Below are 12,998 nucleotides of genomic sequence, written 5' to 3'. Positions count from 1 at the left end.
ACTCTCTTCGGCAAACGATGGTTCGGCATACGTGACACATGTCCCAACCAACGCAGCTTCTGGTGCTGGACACATTCTTCAATGGAAGTACCCGTTACACAACCGAAAACACGCTTTCTAACTGCCTCGTTATAAATTCGCTAACAGCAACCCACACGAGCTATGGTTCTGAGACAACGGTTGTCGAACACCTGAAGACGTCTCAGGTCCGCTGCTCGAATAGGCCAAGTCTCACAGCCATACAACAAAGCAGCCCGTACTGTAGCTTGATACACACGTCCCTTCAGATTCAGAGTTAAACCATTCTGACACCATAGGTGTCTCAAGTTAGCAAACGCGGCCCGAGCCTTGCAGATTCGTGCATTCACCTCATCTGTCACACTGCAATCAGAACTAATACAACTTCCAAGGTACGTAAAACGCTCCACAACTTCCAGTGCCTCTCCCTGGATTGTAAGTGGCATGTTCAGTGACTGCACTTCCACAAGCATGACCTTACACTTTGTGGATGCAAAGTGCATACCAAAGGACGGGATGACTTTCGTCAGTTCATCCAAGAATACTTGCGCCTTTTCCTCCTCTTCGAACATGAGAACGATGCCGTCCGCATATTTCATATCGACAAGATTTTCTTCACAGGCTATTTGAATACCAGGGCTTTGGAAACCCTCCAGCGTTCGTCTCATTATTTCATCGATCACAAAGCTAAAAACGAGTGGAGAGTGGGCATCCCTGACGGACACCGCTTTGTTTGCGGAAGCTTTTGGAGAGCTCTCCGTACACTCTCACACGTCCGGAAGTCTGAGAATACAAAGAACGTATTATGTTTACAAACGTTGGTGTTATATTCCCTTCTAGAATGTCGATCCGTGAATTCACTGGGTTTTTTTTTCTAAAATGCTTAGAACGTGCTTGTGAAGAACATAAAAAAGTTTTGTATAAGCAAGAATGAATGTGAGAACGAAAAATTAGAGAGTTTTTCTAGGTGCTTTATTGCAAGTAGCATTGGCAAAATCCTCTGACTGAACTATAGATGAATGTTCCTTCGGAAAAGTTGGAAAAACGGTCTGTAGGTTTATTGCTGGGCAACGTTTCATTTCTGACCCATAAGTTTCGTCAGGCCAAATGACCACATTGTACGGTTTTCCGAGTTTTACTCCGATGTATCCCGACCCTCATATCCTCAAATCAAGTAGTTTTCTTTGAAACTAAACCACACTTAGTCGCGTTTCTATGGATCGAGGGACGATGTTATCTGGAAGGGTGTGTTCCTGTTGTAGTGGTTATGTTATTCCTGGAGCCTCCCGAAAGTCTTGTAAAACAACTTGCGCCTGAAAACCAACCGTGAGTCTTTGTCCCACTGTTGCTAGTTTTCAGTATCCTAAGCTTAACCTGCACAGAAACATTGCCCTTCTCTGCCGTGAATAGTCATCTCAGCTGCTTCAGTTGCAGTATAGAATTCGGGCATCCGGGCCAACTGTATAATGGTGCGCCAATTCATCTAACTGTGTTTGTAAAACCAACCATCAGGTCTCAAAACTTTAGCCCAGGTTGATGCAAAGTCTGACGATTAAGTTGATGATAAGATACATCCACAGTTTGAATGCCCCTGTTACCCCTCAGCTCCTTCTATGTAAACGTGAACGACATCGTACTTCACTGGCCATATTGCTTTCTCCGGGCTCTGTGGCAGCTATGCCGTGTTTTACCTAACCAACTTTTCTAAATGTGCTGAAGCGGTCGGTCGGTTTATTTGTTGGCTCCACAAGGTCTGCTAGAAGTATAAATCTCGCCTCAGTTCGATAGCTTTGCGCACAGATCCATAGACTTTATCGCCCTGTTAGCTCCATAGACAAGGTGTAATGATGAAAGGTTTATCTTTACAAGTCCATAATAGTCAAGTAACTCCATCTATGAAAGATTCTTATTTACTTCGGCGTCGGGTTGTTATCGGCTTGTCAGTGACATTCGAACGATGGTGAAGTAAGATGCGCGATTGCACACTTCCGTTTAATGGATGGAATCATTCGACGGGCAATCTCAGTTCTGCAGCTGCCTTTATTCATTCGGATATGAGTTTTGGTTAGTTGGATGGCAGTTGGACTGGGAAACTACATGCACCAGACGCTATGCGATTATGAAGGAATGAAGCACGTAGTACAAATGTGCTACTTGAATCCCGGCAACCGGCACTATGGTTTCTTCGCTCAGTTTCATACTGCATGTCCTCATTAATAGGAAATCCAGGAGTAGTAAGCTGATCAAACTCTTCCGGGAAGTCTAGCTTGTAATTTATGTGATTCGCCACTCTAAGGCCTCAATAGGACTGCCCTCAATAGGAAGATGGCATCCACCGAATATGAGTATTCAGTCAAGACGTCAATGGTATCGTGACTTTATTTCTTTGTGCTCTTGCTTTATCCTCCCACAGGTGTACCACTTTCATACGCCATTAAAAACCCCCTATTCTTGCCAAATACCAATGTATAAGCTGTTCAATGACATCTTTTGGTCATGTGACTTTCAGAAACCGATTACAATTTCACATGATGCGGCAAAGTATGCCACTTCTCACTGTTGTCTCATGGACATAAAACTGTAAGCACAACTTGTCTGGTGGGACCAAGTCGCATGTGACCACTACAATTAGTAGACAGAAAATATCGACCTAGGGCCTGTAGAAACATGCAAGCCACTTGGTTTGAGGATATGCGTTTTTGGTGAACCACGTATAGGTGATACTGAGACAGAACTCTCATAATGCTGTTTCGAGTTTCCATTTTCGGAATGTTGAAATACATGCTACATGTGGTGCTTCTTGGATGGGATTTCAGAGTGTTATTTTGGCCATTTTCAATCTCGCCAGTGCTATGCCCCACGTCCTTTTATCTGTCAGGTACACCGTCATATTTGTCATATTTGACACTTCAGGATATGAAAAATGGCATCAGTCAAATATGATGGTGATGATGAAGCAGAATTTTGTAGTTTCTTAGTAACATGGAGCTTCTGGACGGTCAATTGGTTTGAATTGGTCTTTATAAGTCAAACAGCAGTATGAACTGGAAAGTAATCCGCGTTTTCGTGTAGAATTTAAATGGTATTGTCAAGCCGGATCCATAACCCGATCGGTATATCTGTTAATTTCTTGAGATCTTCAGTCGATACTGTGACCTACTTCGTACGAGTAAGAATTGATAACTTAAACCGTTGATTCGCTAAGCGACGTCAACCTTGTCAGTACTCAACTACCTGTCCTTACAGGGCCACCTTTTGGAAAGTATTAACACTGTGATGTCTTGAAAGGGGGGGGGTGGAGAAGTGTGTACGTTTTGAGCATATCTACTGAATGTTGGTTACACATCAACTTGTCCCTTCACTGGGGTCAGCTGTGTGAGCCTTACCGAGATCGGAGAAACCGTCCGCAAATACCCAGCTAACCGGTAACAGGTTCGGCGAAATATTCAATTTGATTACCTCGAGTAGTTTGTTCTTAAAGTTTAGCAAATCAAGCGAGATAATCGTGGATAAGCGTTGTGCAGATTATATTTCTTCTGTTCCAGGAAGAGATGGCTCAAGTGGTTAGAGCGCGAATTTACTGACCGGAAGGTCTGTGGTTTGAACTTGACCTCTGCCCCTCGACTTCCTCCGCCTGAGCTTGGGCAACCTGGCAGTATCCCAGTCCTCGTGCTTCCTTCGGGTGGCATGGCAGCTAAGCACCGGAAGGGTGTTACAACTGAGCAATTTTAATTAAATTTTCCAAGAAGAATGCACCCGGTGTAGAATTGGCCGAATCACTGGTGCCCTAGTCATACTTTTATTACGTTCGGAACCACCTATGGACAGCAAGACAGTTCATCTGTTAATTCGGTTTCGAGACAAAATTGGGATATTTTTAGTAGTTTCAGCTGATTGTACTTGTTTATCGTCGACCTGGGAGTCGCTGCCAGCCGCATAGTTCTCTGGTTGCGAAGAAATAGTTATTTTTCGGTATCGAAATGACTGATGTACGTTAAATTACTAGTAGCACTGGTCCTACCATTCACTTTTGAGGCCAACTTGTCCGCGGCCCCCTTCAAGAATTGTTCAGATACATCAATCCTCATCATCTCGAACAGTATTACGTTGTGCATATTACTTTGAACTTAATGTTATCTGCTCTGAGTGAGACTGTGACTCACGGAATTACGCAGTGGGCACACGCCGGGTACACAAACCACTTCCAAGGAATGACCGTAAATGAGTTAGATGGTGCTTATGCAGTGGATTTTACATACTTTGTTAGCGTTGGTTACATCATAACGGATCATGGTCGGGCGTAATCATTTCATGCGGATTAGCAGGAGAGGGGTGTTTGGAAAAGTGCACTGCTGAAACATTGAAAATAACCTGTATATGATAGAAAATAAGCCCGAACACTTGAGTGGGTAGCTGCTTCATTGGATAGCGAGTTATAGTAACTCAGAGGCGCGGCATTTTATACTTTTCCGTCGGAACAAGGATAGTTCCACTCACCCGAACATTCCACTCTTTCACGTTCCAATGGGAAGCCAACATTCACTAACCTTTGCCGTAGTATAAGGTCGATAAAAACGAACTCGAATAAACGCCAGACTCGACGGAGTAAGCGATGACCTCGACTGAACATTCAGCTGCCTTTCTGACGGCTCTGCTCCTCACAGCCTTCGTGCTCTCTTGCAGTCTGTATTTAGCTGTGCAAAGGTTAGAGAGCAATCTCCAACAAAGGCCGTGTGGTTCTCGTGCACAAACCTCCATGTTGTTCGATTCACGTTGATTAGCCCCCGGTAACCGGCGCTCCCGACGCTGATTCAGCGGCCGCGGTGACAAACATGCAAACTGAGCCTCTTTCCTCTACCCTTGACCTCATGGACGCACTGTATGTAGGCTGCTCGAATGTCCTTACTCTCCTTGACGTCGAAAGCCACTCTCCATCTGTGGACATTGCCTGCCTTCTAGAGATATGAACTCCTGGCTTTAGTTTAAGGTACATGAAAGTCTCAGGGGCCATAGAGGCTCGTCGAAGAGTCTTCCGCCAAAAGACTTGTATACAACATACTACTGCATCAGGTCTCTACTTGGAAACGCGCCGCCACAATAACTTGATCTTCGAAAGGACCATCAGTCTCTCCTAGTTGGCTGCTCCGACAGGCCTCCAGCTTCATAGGCCATCGCCAACCCACCCAGTCATCATGAAAAGACGGCACGGATTATCTGTTAGACAGGATGTATGGTATGGAGACGGCTGTAATTGCCGGCATTTTTTCCGAATAACCCATCGCACTTTGTACCAGCAGCATGGACAACTCAACTATATTTTAGACGTCAATATCCGACTGATAACGGACTACGACGGAAATCTAAAGCGGTAGGTTGGGCACTAGGTCATTAGTCAGCCACCCCCCAGCTACTTATCGCAAACAACTCCAAGTGCGCACCATATACCATCGATTGCAATCCCTTCAACTAAGGTGATTTGGTGAAACTAATCAAATTAGTACAGAACGAAAGGTCTCCAGGTAGAAATATTTTCTAGAGATCTGCGAATGATGTTTTCTGATAGTTCTTGAGCCTTTTCACATGCGATTGTGCTCTGCATGGGATGCTGAAGTGTTCCTATTCGAATGGAGTACTTCTCAACTACCCTGAAACCCCAGAAAGACTCTAGGACGGAATATAAAAACTTCTGACAGACATCGTAACCAGAATCTTCACCACACCACCACTGCGTCTTCTCAGGGAAGCCAGATCAAGTGAGGGAGGTTTCCGTCCAGGAGAAGGGTGCGTTGGTTAGGTATTCACACGGTGTCCTGTCTCGGAACAATAGGTCACAGCTTAATTCATCGACTTTCATGTACCGTTTGACTTAGTCAAAAATGATATTAATAATGATGAAACGTTTGCAATCAAATTGCCCAGCTCAGCGAACAAGCCAACGACCACCATCCACGATACCTGATCTACCAACATTTGCCTCTATAATATTTTCGTCCGTCTTGAAAGCTGGTGTGTCATGTAGGCTACTAAATCTCACCACCACTTGAGCGTGAAACCCCATATTGTGGAAGAAACATCGGTTCGTGTTCCACACTCTGGAATTCGACACAGTTTTCCACTTTCAACTGTGCTTCCCAATGTTGGGATCGACTGGATAACGGTTAGTGCCTCAAGTGATTTTCCGGGGCTACTAATAAGCCGTTGAATACAATATCGTCATCCTAAGCGAAGATCCAACAGAAATACGGTCAAATCTTGACCTTACAAGCCACTGTGCTTCGTTGTTTAAGCTGGAGGTAAATGCTGAAGTGGCAAAATTCTTCAGCTCAAAAATGAATATTCAATCTAGCTTGCCATATATAAAGGAGCCCATAAACTAAATCGATTCCGTTAAGTATTTGGCTCCATTAACCTCTTGCATATCCAGGCACCACAGCAGTTTGAAGTTCACTTCGACAACTCAAAGAAGTTCTCCATACAACTGGATGAACAGAACAATCTGAACTCTACCTGCAGTAACTACCATTAAAAAAATCTCCAAACGACAAATTGAATTCAATCCCCTCTCTTTTCGTGGGTACATAGGGGCGAGATGGCTCCGTGGTTGGAGTGCGGTGACCTGAAGGTCCGTGGTTCGAAACCGACCTCTTTCTCTTGACTTCCCCTGTCTAGGCTTGGGCAACTTGACAATATCCCAGCCATCGTGCTTCCTTCGGATGGCATTAGGCACTGAAGGGTGGTAAAAGCTAACATAGGTACACACTGATATTATTTTACCCCAACACATGAAGCCTTCTTACTTCAGGTCTTTTATCGCTTTCGAAGACAATACAAAGCTGTTGGCCCGTATCATATTGTCCATTTGTCTATTATGTTGCTTGCCTAGTTGAATTTGCGATGGGCTGTTGGAGGTGAACTCTCTAGCTAGATCGCTCGGATCGATCTGACTGCTGCATATGCTTTCTCCTCAGAGTTCTCGCCTCTCTGATCTGCTCAGCCGCTTGACCGCAACTGTTTGTTTGGTCAAATAATATTCCATATTTCAAACCCCTCCCCCCAGACGTTGGAGATATTCCTGGTCGCAGATGATCGTACTCCTCGGGTGCTGTAGGGACGCGCATCGTGTCGCACTAGTGTTGTGTCCGCTGCCTTTTCGTGGATAAGCCATAAGTGGCTTCGCAAACCGATGTAAATCGTATGTAGGGTTTAACGCAATCAATGAATCAGTTACAACACTATATAGTTGGGGTAGATAAATGTGCGTGCTACTCAGGGCAAAAGTCATTTGACGAAGCTAATCCCCTGGGTTGTGTCCATTCTCTCCAGCTGAACTGTTTCAGTGTTCGACTCTTGTCTAGCGGTGGCACCCAACAGGCCATATCTCCCATATAACTCAGACAATCAGACGACCTTTGCCCAAGCTGATACACGGACTTTCCTGACTGTATTTGGTTCTCCTTTGTTACCGTTGATCCCGTATATTACCCATACCGGTCAGGAGATCAACGATTGAAAACGTATTCGTCCAGCCTTTCCTTTTCATGTGTAAATCAATGTTACTCCTCTGCATTTAAGCGACCAGGTTGAGTTTTGGGTAACATCTTCCGACATCACGATACTTTATGCCTCATTTGCGATTAGCAACATGAACTGGTTGATTCATTAATTAAATGGCCGTTCTTATTGGCAAGGTGGTCGAATTCCGAGTTCCTATCAGATTTCAGCAACTCGAGAGTGTCATGCCCCCGATGAATTCGGATTTCCTTGAGGCAGATAAATCAGAGGCGCTGATGTTTACTTAGGTCATTTAAAAGTCCATTCGAAGGTTATCAAAGTCTACTTGGAAGTTCGCAAAATTGTTTACCGTCACCGTGTGTTATCAAACGCGACTAATGGTTGTCATTATCCACGTGTGTTTAATGCCTCAAAGACTCCTGAAATCCCTATGAACAGTCGCATCCTCAACCTCTGTCATTTTGTTCGTTTTGGAATCAGTGGTGAGTAAGGCTTTGTTTCGTTTTATAAAGTTTCTTCAAGAACACTTAAAAGTCACAAGTAACTTGAAATAGTCATCTCAGAATGCACCATCTCAACACTTTATGGTTTCGAATCTTCGGTCCAATCAGGTACCTCATTTTCCGTCGAACTTATGACTCTTAGCCCATATATGTGGCGTAATCCACTTTTATTTACAGGGAATCCAGCCACGAAGGTATTATTGACGTGCGTTTGATAGCGAGGAAGAAAAGAGAAGGCTCTCAAAAATCGCATTACTTCTCAAATTCGACATCCGTCTATGGCAACTAAACTGCTACGTGCCTCGATGTATTGCCTAATCGAGGTTTCGTTCCGAAACAAAACCAGGATCTAACAGGGGTGGGAAAGCTTCACTAAACACGAGTGTTACAAATAGACGACGTGACTAATTGAACGCTTTACCAATAGTCCAGGAAACGAGTTTATTTTACAAGGTTGCAGTCGTTCAAGTAATTTTCTAGCTTTCTTATATTCAAGGAATAAAAGCCTTCAGTCTGTCCCCATCGATGCATTGTGTGGATCTACGTGCTAGACGGAACTGGCTAAAACTGAATGCATTCTCGACTCTCTCTCTGTCTCCGTCTCTCCTATGACACAAATCCTTGATGTTTTTGGCGAAGGCAAACGGTTACTTGAGGGCGCCATCAGTACAATCCCTCCACCATCATTCCACAGATCGAACACGTGATATTAGGTGGTTTCACACACAAGCTGGCTATCACTCACTGTTTCTTGACCCGTTGGAATTCGGTGCATTTGGCTCTGTCTAGCAAGCGAAACTAAGTGGTCACAGCTAAAGCCACTCGTTTGGTGATTACCTCCATTAGACATGGGTGATATGCTTTAGATGCAAATTGTCTCTTGTTCAATTAATCGGGGACTTTGGTAGCATGAAAAACTCACATTATAGAAAAACCGAATCGCATGACTATTCCTTTTCAAGTGTTTCTTAGATGGAGGTTTAATATGAAGGGGGACTATTTCACACTCGTGCTTAATGCTTTTGCAAACACTTGGATGCTGTAGTTTGTCACAACGTTCACTGTAACAAAAGTGTGTTCTTGCTTCGTTTCTGCTATCGTTATTCACACCTCGTTTTCGTGCCTGAATATCCTGTTGTACTCCTGATGGCATTTATCATAAATTTCCAACTACTGATAGGATTTTCAACCAGCCTACAACTATGTGCACTCGAACATAATAAAAGTAACAAGTTCCTCTTGTAGTATTTCGATATTTTGAACTAGATTTCATCCTGAAAGTGAAGCCAAACCGCGATATTGTTTGGGACATTCAGCGGCGTGCACACCACAAACGTCTAGGGTGATTGGAATCCGAGGTATGAATTCTCGCACTACTACGTCACACTTCCAAGCTTGTAAACAAATTTTTCTTCCAATAGTGTTGAGGATGCTATGGAATTTCAAATAGATTGTAAAACGTCACAACATACTTCACTCGTATCAAAACCAAGGGGTTTCGCATCAACCGACGCTTTGTAGCGTAAAGCAGTTTTACGTGCAACTGAACTATCCAACTGTTTCCGGTACTGATCACATTGAATGCTACAAAAGGCTCAGTATCCATCCGAATTCTAGGCTCCGCTTAGTACACGGAAGGATACTTTGTAGTTATAACAATTGGCTAACTAAGGTTGTTCATGGTAATCCCGAAAAATCGATTTTGTATGATCGGAAAAGTAGGTGTTGATATGGCCAATTGGTTGCTGCGTTTTGTTGAAGTAGCATTCCTTTTTCCGAATGGGATTTTCTGCAAGTGAAACCAATGTATGTTCAAAGCTGAGAAGTACTGCACAACTGTTTCACTCATTGGGAATCAGTGGTTGCAATTTCACAGAACTCCAGGGAGTTTCGAACCTCCTCTGTTCGACAACGAGAGGCTGATAAACTTTCTGGACTTTGGCCGGCTAACCTATGGGAATAGACAGTGGACATAACTTATTCATATGCATAAACATAGGAGCCACACGTAGAGGCGTCAGTCAAAACGATTTTCTTGATTTTGCACAGTTCACTCAGCGTCTTTGAACCTGTCAGCGCCACTGAAACTTTGACATGAAAAACTTCCGGATCAGGGCAGGTACAGCACTGTTCTCACAAAGAAGTACCTAGGAGTGCCCCCAAAATGCTTCAGTGGTACTTTTCTTTGTAAGGGCTAACCATTAGGATACTCCTTCGATAACTTTGCAATTGGTTAGCCAAAATGCGGGTATCCTGGAGTATTTTTCGACAGCACCCGTCATGGAAAGTTCTTCAGCAACGGGATAAGTAGCTTTTGTGAAAATGACCGTTTAGATAAAATATAGAATTTCAGTTTTTCCTCGATATCATTCGGAACTGGTGATGAAAGTAGGTTTTCGTTATGAGGGACCATTATTCTCGTACGGTTTTGTTTCGAGACGATTAAAACATGACTCCTGATCATCTTAGACTTAAATATTTGCGCTTTTACTATCACATAAAGTGTCGGTGGGTAAGGTGGCTCCTTTTTCCAATATCTTTCGAAATCCACTTGTTTCGTTTCGGTTGTATTTAGCATGGCTTTTTACAACAGCATTCTTCTCACTTGTGAAAGTTGGACATCTTTTGTACATTCCAGTTCAGACAATTACCGTTTCCTAAAACCTTTAAAAGAGTACACTAAACGATTTTTCCAACCGTGGTGTGAGCCTGATTTCTGTTGTAATCTGTCTACTATCTTCAATCATATTAACGACGCTTAACCCCGGCGCAAGAAAGGCGAACCCGAGAGTGGCAGATAGGATTTTATCCAAACAAGGGTGCGTTGATCACGCCTCCATATTATGTTAAGTTTTTGGGCGGCAGCATACACACCGCCGGCCAATAATGGCAGTTTTCCTCGGATTCGAAGAGGCCTTTGACTCCGTAGACTGGTCACTTCTACACTTGCGTGGCCAAGGAGGAATCTTTCTGAAGTTTGTGAATATACTCCACGCTCTCTATTCCTACATTTTTCGAAAGTTTTATTACGATTAGTGGGGTTCGGTAATGCTGCCCTTCCTGAACTATTCAGACATTGTTCTATCATTTAACGATCATCATTTCTCACAATCTACTCTCGGCAGAGTTTTGGATGTGGTTCTTAGTTCCGGTATGTTTTGAACCTTCAAAGGGCAAGCCATTACTTCGGGATTTTGAGTCCTCTTGTGTCTCTGAAACTTTATTGGTCGGTTTGCATATTTAGGTAGCGGTATAAACAGTGACTGTTCTGTGACAGAAAAAATCAGCGCACGCGTTACGAAGCTGCAGGCAGCATTTCCGAACTTGCGTCATTCATGGTGTCATCAACTAATTTCACTGAAGCTAATGGGGTGCGTATCAGGCAACTGTGATAGCAGTCCTACTCTCTGGCTGTGAAACTCGGCTCCCCCGATCCGAGGACACCAGACGGAGCAAACCGTTGATCATTGGCGCTTTCGCAGTTTGACCGCTGTTAGTTGACTGCAGTGTGTGTAATTGGGTACTTGGTGGTGAATGGGAGTCGCCAGAACATTAAGTGAAACCCAGTCAGGTTAGGATGGCTGGAGCAAGTACTACTCATACTCAACTACCGCCCACCAAAGAAAGCACTGTTTTCAATCCCGAAATATTGTTCGTGCAAGACCACCGAAGACAGGCTATGACTCAGCAACACAAAGTTAAGACAACTACCATTTTGGCGGAATTTCAAGTGTAAGCTATGTTTTGACATAGCATCGCTCTGAGGGAATATTAATCTAAACCAGCTTCACGTTGGCATCATTTGGAATGCTTCATGCGAGGCCTTAATTATAGACAGCGGGAGAAATGTACATATATCGGTGGATTAATAACGTCAACCTATTTATTTTACAGCAACCACTGAAGTAGCTTATTAGTTCATCTCATCCTGATAACCTGGACATCTATCCGTTAACTACCGGTATGACATGTATTGCCTTATCGGTTGTTGTTTTTTATCTCTTCACCACCAACTAATAGTCAATCAGCCTACCTCCTTAGGGCTCACTACTGACGGCCAAACTGCCTATCTGGCATGAGGTTGCATTCGATAATTTGCTCTATTCGGGCGACCGAACTACTTGTATTTAGGTTTATCTCTACCAGCTTAGCATATTCGATTACCGCGTCAATGACATGGAATGAGGTAGTCGGCGTGGTCTTCCCAAATCCACCATTTGTGTGAGTGATAGATGTTGATTAACGATGAGTTCGTAAATTTTTACTGATTTGCAATTGTAGAGAATATTGGTAACTAGGGTTGCAATGATGGCCGTCGTCTTATTCGCTGAGCCGAACAATTTGACTGCAATCGTTTCATCACCAGTGAGGTGACATGATCAGTGTATGTGTGTGTGTGTGTATGTTTGTATGTATGTATGTATTTGGAAGTTCGTGGAGGTTGGAAGTGCACTTCCAAGGTGACTAAGAGTGCACCTCAACGCGCTTCCACTCACAACGCACCGATGATGTCCACCTGACATGATGAAACGCATGTAACCAAAATGCTCAGCACAACCCTGCTCAGAGAACAAACCAACGACCATTTTTACTGATGGTTGAAAGTCTATGCGATATCCCATTGTCGAAGTGTTATCTTGAGAAGTTGTGGGTGCGTTCTACTCCGGAAGTTGATAACAAGTCTCGATGCGGTTACTTCCAGGGAAATGCTGTTTCCTTCATTTTTTTGCAAGTTTTTTACGTTAAACGAAATGAACGCCGGAAAATTCATTCAGAAATGAGTTGCCGTTTTGAACTGCTAAGATATTTGGTATGATGTTCTCTCTATTGGAATGAGTTGTTACGTCTTTTTATACATCATTTGAACACCCAAAATCGAACTGTGGTATAATCCTGCAGAAATTCAAGTGATCCGACAAGTATTTTGTGCATGGCATTCATTTACCTGGAAGCCTCGTTCTTTCA

At 43.6% G+C, this 12,998-nt stretch overlaps 1 protein-coding gene across 1 annotated transcript in view; it reads left to right on the top strand.

Annotated features, from left to right (window-relative positions):
• The window catches only part of T265_01847 (hypothetical protein), a gene marked incomplete at both ends in the record, with an annotated part of 74,870 nt that overhangs the window by 12,227 nt on the left and 49,645 nt on the right, over window positions 1-12,998 (top strand). The window lies entirely within an intron of this gene.

This window comes from Opisthorchis viverrini, assembly GCF_000715545.1.
Source record: "Opisthorchis viverrini unplaced genomic scaffold opera_v5_20, whole genome shotgun sequence".
Lineage (NCBI taxonomy): Eukaryota > Metazoa > Platyhelminthes > Trematoda > Opisthorchiida > Opisthorchiidae > Opisthorchis > Opisthorchis viverrini.
The sequence above is the reverse complement of the archived record's forward strand: the minus strand, read 5'-3'. Positions and strand labels throughout refer to the sequence as shown.